This window comes from Mobula birostris, chromosome 20 (genome assembly GCF_030028105.1).
Source record: "Mobula birostris isolate sMobBir1 chromosome 20, sMobBir1.hap1, whole genome shotgun sequence".
NCBI classification, from domain to species: domain Eukaryota; kingdom Metazoa; phylum Chordata; class Chondrichthyes; order Myliobatiformes; family Myliobatidae; genus Mobula; species Mobula birostris.
The window spans coordinates 58,162,432-58,173,945 of record NC_092389.1 but is presented as its reverse complement, the minus strand read 5'-3'; the positions used below and the strand labels follow the sequence as shown (position 1 = coordinate 58,173,945).

At 45.7% G+C, this 11,514-nt stretch overlaps 1 long non-coding RNA gene across 1 annotated transcript; it reads left to right on the top strand.

The window, feature by feature from the left end:
* Window positions 1–6,270: 6,270 nt before the first annotated feature.
* Window positions 6,271–9,372, top strand: LOC140185401 (uncharacterized). The gene is made up of 2 exons (XR_011882603.1): window positions 6,271–7,655; window positions 7,766–9,372. It is a non-coding gene; the product is annotated as an uncharacterized lncRNA (long non-coding RNA).
* Window positions 9,373–11,514: the final 2,142 nt, after the last annotated feature.

Sequence of the window (11,514 nt, the reverse complement as noted above, 5' to 3'; positions counted from 1 at the left end):
ATTTTTGTGGATGTACCCTCTGGATTTTGATAGCCCCACCATCGGAAACATCCTCTCCACATCCACCGTATCTGGTCCTTTCAGCATTCAACAGGTTTCAATGAGATCCCCTCTGCATTCTTCAGAATTCCAGGGTGTACATGCTCAAAGTTGCCAAATGCTCTTCATATGTTAACCACTTCATTCCCAAAATCATCCTTTTGAACCTCTTTTGGACTCTCTCCAATGACGACCGATCCTTTCTGAGATATGGAGCCCAACACTATTGACAATACTCCAAGTGTGGTCTGACTAGAGTGTTATAAAGGCTCAGCATTACCCCTTTGCGGTTATATTTATGGGGCGGGATTGGACAGTATTGATCTACTGAGGGAGCTTGGAATCCGAGTTCACAACTCCAGATACTGGTTCCAGTGTCAGGCAGTAATGTTGCATCTGGAGAACTGCATTCTAATGTAGGAATAATGCAGAGGTTTTGGATGGTGAGTGGAAGAGGCTAAACAGGATGCTGCCTGGATAAAGTGAGAATGGACAATCTCGGGATCTAGTTTCTCTGGAGCGGCTGAGGCTGAGGGAGGTCTGACAGACGTTTACAGGAACGTGAGAGGCACAGACAGAATGGACAACCCGTATTTTGATCTCTATGGAGGAAATGTCTAATACCAGAGGGCATGCACTTCAGGAGAAAAGAGAAAAAAACTACCTCATTGGTCCTTTTTGCACTATTTATGTATTTTGTAATTTAGTGTAATTTTGCATCTTTTCTCGGCACAGCTGCTGTTTAAAAAAAAACAGTTATAAAAGATGTTAAAAACCTGACTCAGAATTGTAAGGGAGATTTGTGTTTCAAGTTCTGTTTTTTATACTCATAGTGACGGGTGTCTGGAGTGAATGTCAGGGGTGGTGGTGGAGGCAGATGTGATGGAGTCTATTAGATACCACATGAATGTGTGGAGAATACAGGGATGTGTTCCTTGAGTAGGCAGAGGGATTGGTTTAGTAAGGCATGAAATGTCCGGTTCAGTTGTTTCAGAACAACACAAGGAGCAGAAGGGCCTGTTATGGACAAGTACAGCAAGCAGAGCAGGTAAACTGGATAAAGTGTTCCCAGTCAGAGCACAGACTGTGACGTCAGTGGATATGCCAGCATCACAGTTCTCCCACCAAAGATACTTCACTGCCGGATAAAATGAAGTTTGTGATGTTTATAACCGATGTGGTGAATTTTACTGCTCAGGCATCCCATCCTACTCAGTAAATTAAAATTATTGTGAAAGCTGCAGAAAGGTATCTTGGTGTAACTGGTGTTTTGTTGGAGGCTTTAAAAATGAAGATTTGTTGGGTGGGGTGTCTGTATCCCAGTCTACTTGTGAACATACATAACAGGATTAAAATATTGCAATGAAATGCGAGAACTCTGATTTATAGTGGTCACGACTTTAAGAAGTTTACTTCTCATTTGTCAAAGTTTTCCAATGTTATATCTATTCAGGAAACCTGCACATTTTAAGTTTTTATTCCTATGTAGGATTATATTGTCGTTCGGCTTGACAGGTTAGTTGGCAGAGGGGTGGGGTTGCCAGTTTTATAAGGAAAAGGGCAGGGTAGAGAGTTGTGAATGGGAACAAAATGTATCAGGAACTTGTAGAAGAAATTCTTGATTCAACAGGTATGTATCAAATTTCCTTTTTTGAAAATATTAACATTTTGAATCGTATTTTGAGGTTTGGCCATCGACTTTCCTCATGGAAAATGGTTGTAGTAGCGCTCATTCTAAAACCTGGAGCTCCCCGTCTGATCCTCCTTGTTTTTGGCCAATATCAATAACGTCTCCTTTATGTAAACGTGTGGAATGTATGGAAACATGTGGAATGTATGGAATCGAGTGTTTAAAAACATAGAAACATAGAAAACCTATAGCACAATACAGGCCTTAGTTCTCTAATTTTGAGACAGGACTAGTCAGTACACTATTTCTGAGGACACTACCTCACCTCCCTTATCAAGCTGGGAAATCTTCACTCATTCCCTTCATCCCACAGGCTGACTCTGGGAGAGAGACCAGACCTGGGCACAGTGTTCCATGTACGCTCTCACCAGGACCCCATATACCTTCAGAGGAGATCTTTATTCTTGTATTCAAACCCTCCTTCCCATTCAATGCTCTTCATTTAATATCGATCTCAAACAGTGAACAGATATAATACAGCCTCAGACATGAATTTAAAGGGCAGGTGTTGCAACAGTTTGAGCTTCATACCGGGGGCCACGGAGCAAGCAGGGAGTCACAACGGGAGGAATGTGGGAGTGTTGTGTGTCTGAGCCCAGCTGTGTGTGTTTGTGTATCAGAATCAGGTTTCATATCACTGGCATATGTGGTGAAATTTGTTGTTTTGTGACAGCAGTACATTGCAATATCTAGTGATAAAAACTACAAATTACAATCAGTATGTATAAAATTAAATTTGAAGAGCACTGCAAAAAGCGAGGGAAAATACTGAGGAAGTGTTCTGGAGTTCATTGTCCATTTAGAAATCTGATGGCAGAGGGGAAGATGCTGTTTCTGAACCGGTGAGTGTGTCTCCAGGGTCCTGTACATCCTCCTTGGTGGTAGCAATGAGAAGACGGCCTGTCCTGGGTGATGGGGGTCCTTAATGATGGACGCCACCTTTTTGTGGCATCATCTTTTGACTGTGTCCTGGATGCTGTGGAGTCCAGTGTCCATGAAGGAGCTGGCTGAGTTTACAACTTTCTGCAGCATTTTCTGGTCCTGTGCAGAGGCCTCTCCACACCAGGCAGTGATGCAACCAGTTTGAATGCTCTCCACAGTACATCTGTAGAAATTTGCAAGTGTCTTTAGTGACAGACCGATTTCCCTCAATCTCCGAATGAAACATAGCCGGTGTTGTGCCTTCATTGTAACTGCATCAATATGTTGGGCCCAGGATAGTTCCTCAGAGATGTTGACAAGCAGGAAATGGAAACTGTTCACCCTTTTCACTTCTGATCCTACGATGAGGACTGGTGTGTGTTCCCTCGACTTCCCCTTCCTGAATCCACAATCAATTCCTTTGTCTTAATGATGTTGAGTGCGAGGTTGTTACTGCGACACCACTCAACTTGCTGATCGATCTCACTCCTGTCCTCCTCCTCGTCACCATCTGAAATTCCACCAACAATAGTTGTGTCATCGGCAAGTTTATAGATGAGCCTGGCCACACAGACGTGGGTGTGGAGAGAGTAGAGCAGTCGGCTGAGCACGCATCGTTGAGGTGTGTCAGTGTTGATTGTCAGCAAGGAGGAGATGTTATTTCTGATCCACACAGACTGTGGTCTCCTGGTGAGGATCCAGTTGCAGAAGGAGGTACAGAGGCCCAAGGTTTGGAGCTTGTTGATTACAGTTGAGGGTCTGATTGTGTTCAACGCTGAGCTGTAATCAGCAGCCTGACTTGTGTATTGCTATTGTCCTGCTGATCTAAGGCTGAGTGGAGAAACAATGAGATTGCATCTGCTGTAGACAGATTGTGGCGATCAGCAAATTGCAGTGGGTGCAGGTCCATGCACAGACAGGAGTTGATTTTCGTCATGATCAACCCCTCATATAACCGCATAACAATTTCAGCACGGAAACAGGCCATGTCGGCCCTTCTAGTCCGTGCCGAACTCTTACTCTCACTCAGTCCCACCAACCTGCACTCGGCCCATAACCCCCCGTTCCTTTCATGTCCATATTTCTATCCTATTTAACTTTAAACGACAACATCGAACCTGCCTGAACCACTTCTGCTGGGATCCCGAGATTCGTTTTTCTGTGGGCAAGCTCAGTAAAGCAAAGAACCATAATAGAATTCACAAACAGGCATCCGTTAGTCTTGCGAGACCATGGATTTGCGCCTTGGAAGGTTTCCAGGGCGCAGGCCTGGGCAGGGTTGTATGGAAGACCGGCAGTTGCCCATGCTGCAAGTCTCCCCTCTGCTCGCCACCGATGTTGTACAAGGGAAGGGCACTAGGACCCATACAGCTTGACACCGGTGTCGTCGCAGAGCAAATGTGTGGTTAAGTGCCTTGCTCGAGGACACAACACGCTGCCTCAGCCAAGGCTCGACGAGCGACCTTCAGATCACTAGACGAAAGCCTTAACCACTTGGCCACGTGCCAACATTAAAAACTGTACTCAACAGGACAGACAAAAGAAAAAGGAAATCATATGCAAAAAAACCAACAAACTATGCAAATACAAAAGAAAATAAATAAATATAATAATAATAATAATGCATATTAATAACATGAGATTAAGAGCCTTGAAGGTGATTACAAAGGTTTGAGATTGGTGACCCTGTCCACCTTTGATCCCCGATGAGAACTGGCTCATGGACCTCCTGTTCCCTCCCTCTGGGGTTAATAATCAGCTCCTTGCTCTTGCTGACATTGAATGAGAGTTTGTTATGAGACCACAAGTTACAGGAGAATAATTAGGCCATTTGGCTCATCGAGTCTGCACCGTAATTTCAACACAGCTGATTCATTATCCCTCTCAGCTCCAGTCTCCTGCCTTCTCCCTGTATCTCTTCATGCCCTGACCAGTCAAGGATCTATCAACCTCTGCCTTAAATATTAATAATGACGCCCTCCACCCCTGGCTGTAGCAAGGAATTTCACAGATTCACTAATCTCTGGTTTAAGAAATTCTTCCTCATCTCCATTTCAAAAGGACACTCCCACATCCTTTCCACAGGCCTTGCAACAGGGCCGGGATTCTTGTGATGTCTGCATGTGTATTTGAGTCTGTGTGCTTGTTTGCTTCTATTGATGTGTGTGAGTGTGCATGTACTGTACACAGCATGTGTCTGTGCGAGCACGTGTGTGTCTGTCTGTGTTTCGTATGAGTCTCATGGCCTGTGTGCACATTTATGTCAATGTGTGCCTCTCTGCGCGAGCAGGTGTGGATCGGTGTTTGAGTGTGTGTGTCTGACTGTGAAAGTGAGTGTGTGTGTCTGTGTGAGTGGGTGTGAGTGAGTGTGTGTGTGTGTCTGTGTGTGTGTCTGTGTGAGTGAGTGTGTGTGTGAGTGTGTGTGTGAGTGTGTGTGTCTGTGTGAGTGAGTGTGTGTGTGAGTGTGTGTGTCTGTGTGAGTGTGTGTGTGTGTGAGTGTGTGTGTGTGTGAGTGTGTGTGTCTGTGTGAGTGTGTGTGTGTGTGAGTGTCTGTGTGAGTGTGTGTGTGTGTGAGTGTGTGTGTGTGTGTGAGTGTGTGTGTGTGTGTGAGTGTGTGTGTCTGTGTGAGTGTGTGTCTGTGTGAGTGTGTGTGTGTGAGTGTGTGTGTCTGTGTGAGTGTGTGTGTGTGTGTGAGTGTGTGAGTGTGTGTGTGTGTGAGTGTGTGTGTCTGTGTGAGTGTGTGTGTGTGTGTCTGTTAGTCTGAGTGTGTGAGTGTGTGTGTGAGTTTGTGAGTGTGTGTCTCATTCTGCCTTTGGAGGGATGTCTGTGTGCTTTTGCGTCTTTCCTCAAATTTGAAATTAAACTTATTATGAAAGTACATATACATAACCATGTACGACCATGATATTCATTTTCTGACGGGCATGCACAGTAGAACAGAAAAATGTAATAAAATAAAAATAAACTACACAAGAAGACCGACAGACTCATAATGCTGAGACGATGAGTTGCAGAGGCCTGGAAAATGTGTCCATGCGTGTGGGACCTCCTTCCCCAAGGCAGCAGCGGGAAGAGAGCGTGGCCTGAGCGGGTGGGAGGTGTTATCATTGATGCTGCTTTCTTGTGGCAGCACTTATGTGCTGAATTTTTTTTTGCTGGCTGGGAGATGTCCAGCACTTTCTGTAGAATTTTCCGTTCATGGGAACCGGTTTCTGTCCCGGGCTGTGATGCAACCAGTCAGGATACTGTCTATCATGCATTTATCGAAGTTTGTCAGAGTTTTAGACGACAAGCTGAACTTGTGAAAACTTTTAAAGCAGTAGCAGTGCTGTGCCTCCTCTGTGACAGCAGGTACGTGTCAGCTCTCTGAACTGGCAGCGCCAAAGCATTTATAGTCATCAGCCCTGTGGAAGAACATTTGAAATATGAAATCAAAAGAGCTGTGTGTTGTTAAAGCTTTGGGAGCTTGTGGATTTTTCCCAGATAGAAACATAAGATGATTTCCCTGTAATCAGAGGGAGGAGAATGGAGAGAAGGGGAGGGGGGCGGGCAGAGAGGGTGAAAAGAGCTGTGTGTTGTTAAAGCTTTGGGACCTTGTGGATTTTTTCCAGATAGAAACATGAGCTGATTTCCCTGTAACTCAGAGGGAGGAGAATGGAGAGAAGGTGAGGGGGCGGGGGAGAGGGTTAAAACAGTTGTATGCTGTTAAAGTTTGTGACTTCGTCGATAGCCTGTATTTATCCAATTCAGTTGCAAGTCTGCAGAACTAAGATCATTGTGCTGACCACAACCCCTCAGTAGAGCGATAATACAGCTGTACAAATGAGATAAGTGTAGACGGATGGGAAAGAACGTTCTGAATTAACTCCTCTGTTCTGAGGAGTTCATACACACTTGTCTGCTACTGGAACCAAATACAAGCTGATTTCCCTCTCATTCAGAGGGCGGAGATTGGTGGGAGAGATATGGAGAGAAGGTCAGGGTGGCAGACAGAGAAGGGAAGTGAGGGGGAAGAGAGGGTTAAAAGAATTGTGTGCTGTTAAAACTTTGTGACTTGACAGCCTGTATTTATCCAATTCAGTTGCAAGTCTGTAGTACTAAGATTATTGTGCTGACCACAGCCCCTCAGCAGAGCGATAATACAGCTGTACAGATGTGATAAGTGTGGACGGTTGGGAAAGAACGTTCTAACTAACACGTCTGTTCTGATATGGACACAAACACTTGTCTGCTACTGGAACCAAACACAAGATGATTTTCCTCAAACTCAGAGTTCCACAAATGTGGACTCTCTATGATCTCATGGTAAAATAAATGATTTTCCACAATGACTGTGGACAGAGATAAAAACACCTGCGACATATTCATTGGAATTCAGAAGAATGAGACGAGGTCTTATGGAAACATATAAAATTATGAAAGGGATAGATAAGATTTAGGCAGGAAAGTTGCTTCCACTGGTAGGTGAGACTGGAACTTCCGGACATAGCCTCAAGATTCTGAGGAGTAGATTTAGGACGGAGATGAGATGGAACTGCTTTTCCTGGAGTGGTGAATTTGTAGAATTCTCTGAAAATGAAGCAATAGAGGCAACCTCAGTAAATATATTTATGACAAGGGTGGATAGATTTTGCATCGTATGGGAATTAAGGGTTATGGAGAAAAGACAGGTAGGTGAAGGTGAGTCCTTGGCCACATCAGCCATGATCTTATTGAATGATGGAGCAGGCTCGATGGGCCAGATGGCCGACCCCTGCTCCTATTTCTTATCTTTGTATGTTCTTATATCCCCGCCTGTAGAGTCTAAGACAGCCCGAGTCCAGCCCGGATCCAGGATTCTGGATGAAGTTTTAATGTTAGCAGACGACAGAACAAAGAGCTCGAACCCCAGCGTGACGTGCAGAAGAAAATGCTTTTGAACTCCACGGACGAAGAGAGGGAGATTGGACACGAACCATTAATGACATTAATAATGTTACCATGGAAACGTGGTTAAAGGGACTGTGTAAGGCTACCACTGATGGGGCAGCCCGTCAGCATAGTGATTTTGTAAGTGTCACCAGGTGAATACAAAAAGCGGGATACACTATAACTGACTTTATTTTCCGTTTCCAGGACACATGGGAGTCTTCTGCTGGAATAGACTTGCAGGACAGCTCTGCTCTCGAGGTACAGACAGTCTTGAACTGCGCAGCGACGCTGATTATCTACGTCACCTTCTTCTGACATGTAAACCTCTGATGCATTTACATTCTACCACCCTGTATACTGAACTATTTCAGCTGATTTATTATCAACTGGTCCTTACCGAACACAGAGCAGAAACTCTTTCTTTAACCGGACACATCCATTACGTACGGTCCGGAGGGTGTATCAGCAGAGATGTCATTGAGTGAAGAACAGAAAGAAGAATTTGAAATACCAAAAACAACCCATCATGCTATCCATCAGATGGTCAGGATGTACATCTGTTCCTGTCTCCTGTCCTCCTCAGCACAGTGTCCCCACGGCTGTGTGCTGAGCCCATTGCTGTACACTCTGCTCACACATGACTCCACAGTCAAACACCCGAGTAATCACATCGTCAGGGTCACCTATGACACCACACTTGGGGGGCTCATCGCCAACAACTGTGAGATGGCCGACAGAGAGGAGGTGGAAGAACGCTGAGCCTGATGCCTCTTCCTCAATGTCAGCAGGATAAAGGAGATGGTTATTGACTTTGGGAGGACTCGCACCTCTCACATCGCTCTTTACATCAGTGACGTGGCAGTGGAAATTGTCAGCAGTCTCAAACTCTCATGGTGCCAGAACACATCCTACACCGTCACAGTAAACTCACCGACCCTCCGCTTTCTGAGGAGGCTGCAGAGAGCTGGGCTGTGCACTGTATATCCACACTCATTTCAATCTGCAGGTGCGCAGTGGAGAATATCCTAACTCGTTGCATCACTGCACGGTACGGAAACTGCACCACGGCTGACAGGAAGGCTCTGAACTGGCAGTCCAAACTGCCCAAAGCATCAGTGACATCAGCCTGTCCACCATCAGGGAGATGGATACAAAAAGGTGTCTGTCCACCATCAGGGAGATGGATACAAAAAGGTGCCTGTCCACCATCAGGGAGATGGATACAAAAAGGTGCCTGTCCACCATCAGGGAGATGGATACAAAAAGGTGTCTGTCCACCATCAGGGAGATGGATACAAAAAGGTGTCTGTCCACCATCAGGGAGATGGATACAAAAAGGTGTCTGTCCACCATCAGGGAGATGGATACAAAAAGGTGGCCGAAAGGCCGGTAACATCATGAAGGATCCCACCCACCCGACTCACGGGCTGTTGCCCCAATCCCGTCATGGAGGAGGCTACATTGCATCCACACCAGAAACGCCCCAGTTACTCAAAACAGTTACTCGCCCCAAGAAGCAAAGTTAATCAACACCTCCTCCCACTAACCCACTCCTGCAACCCGCAACCACCACTACTTCATTATTCCTGTCACTCACCTCATGTACAGCCAGGTGTCACTTTACAGACATGCAATCAATCTGTGTATATAAGCTATCTTATGTATTTATATTTATTGTATTTTTATTATTGTTCTTTATCATTGTGTGTTTCCTTTTTTATTGCTGCTTCTGATCCGGAGTAACAAATGTTTTCTTTTCCTTTACAGTTGTGTACAGAAAATGACATTAAACACAGCTGCTCTGATAAACATACCGGCAACATCATCACAGACACATGGCAAAGCCACGCTCACAACAACAGAAACACAAATCATTCACACATTTTACGAGAAGCAATACAAATAGAACAAAACCATGTAGAGTGTAGTGGTCAACATATTCACAGTACAACATCGCACTCATAGTGTTAAAAACTAAAGTGTCCAGTTGCAGATAAAATGGTAAACCAGCCTTCCTGTCCGTAAAAAATGAATGCAATTGATTGTCACAAACAAGAGAAAATCTGCAGATACCGGAAATCCGAGCAACACACAGACACAATGCTGGAGGAACTCAGCAGGCCAGGCAGTATCTATGGAAAAGAGTACATTCGACGTGTCGGGCCGAGGCCATTCGGCAGGACTTGCCTTTAGATAATCCAATAGATTTAGCACTTCTGATGTCAGCCTCACTGGCCTATAATTAACTGGTTGAGAACATAGGTGGTGAAACTATTCAATTCATTGCTACAGGTGGCTGTGTTTGCAGGTTATAGAGTGTAAATATGGAGGAGGTTGACAGGTTCTTCATTACTCAAGGCGTGTTTTGTCCCAGGAGGAGTGCAGAAGGATGGGTTCGGGAGGGAAATTGGTCAGCCATGATGAAATAAGGGAGCAGACTCGATGGGCTGAATGACCTGATTCTGTTCCAGTGTCTTGTGCTCCAAACACATATTTACCACCCACCACTTTCCAGTTTCTACAGAGATTGTTCCCTCCATTTGTCCTTCTCCACTATTGTTCCTCCTGGCACCTATCCCTGAAACAGAGAGAAATACTACACCCGTCCATTCATCTCCCTCACTCCATTCATCGCCCAAAGAGAGTCTTCCAGGTGAGGCAACACTTGTCCATTGTATCCGGTGCTCCTGATGCAGCTCCTCCACATCGGTGAGACCTGGCGTAAATTGGGGAAATTGCTCTGTCCAGCACTTCCTTTTCATCTGACAAAAGTGGAACTCCCCTGTGCCCAAACAATTTCATTCCTATCTTCATTTCCATTCCAACATATCGTTCCATGACTTCCTCTTCTGTCATCATGATGCCAACCTGCGGGTGGAGGAGCAACACCTTACATTTTCTTTATATAACCTCCAACCAGATGGGATGAGTATCGATTTCTTCTTCCAGTAAACTTTACCCTTCCCCCTCCCCTCATCTCCCCCCCCCCCACTCTGGCTCTTACCTCCTTTTCTCACCTGCATATCAACTACTTTTCCCACTCCTCCTTCCCTTTCTCCCATGGCCCATCCTCTCCTCTCAAACCAGATGCCTTGCTCTCCAGCTCTTTATCTTCCCACTCAACGGACTTCACCAATCACTTTCTGGCTATCCTCTTTCTGCTGCCTCGCCTTCCTCCTTCATTTTCCATCCTGAAAAACGGTTTCAGCTGGAAATGTCAACTGTTGATTCATTTCCATAGACGCTGCTTCACCCGTGAGTTCCTCCAGTACATTCTATGGGCAATTCTCCCACCTTGGGCAATTCTCCCACCTAGTGGTGTCCCGCGGGAATGGCAGGTCCTCTGTGGACGGGACTCACATGGAGGTTTTCCGCCACAATGGTCGGTCCCTTGTTGATAACACTCCCACCTAGTGGTGTCCTGCCGCATGACCAGTCCGCAATGGACAACACGCCTACCGGGTGAGTCCTGCCACAAAGACAGGTCCGCTGTGAACAACACTCCCACCTGGCGGTGTCCAGCCTCAATGACATATCCGCTATGGACAACACGACAGTTAACAGACAACCGTCAACGTTTTGTAAAATGTCACTTCATCAGGACCGTAAAGGACGGGGATAGATGCTAGAATGATAAATTGAGGGAAGTGGTCGAAGGGGCCACAGTTTGAGGATAGAGGGGAAGCCTTTTAGGACCGAGATTAGGAAAAACTTCTTCACACAGAGAGTGGTGAATCTGTGGAATTCTCTGCCTCAGGAAACAGTTGAGGCCAGTTCATTGGCTATATTTAAGAGGGTGTTATATATGGCCCTTGTGGCTACGTGGGTCAGACGGCGTTGGGGGAAGGCTGGGGCGGGGTTCTGCGTTGGATGATCAGCCATGATCATAATAAATGGCGGTGCAGGCTCGAAGGGCCGAATGGTCTAGTCCTGCACCTATTTTCTATGTTTTC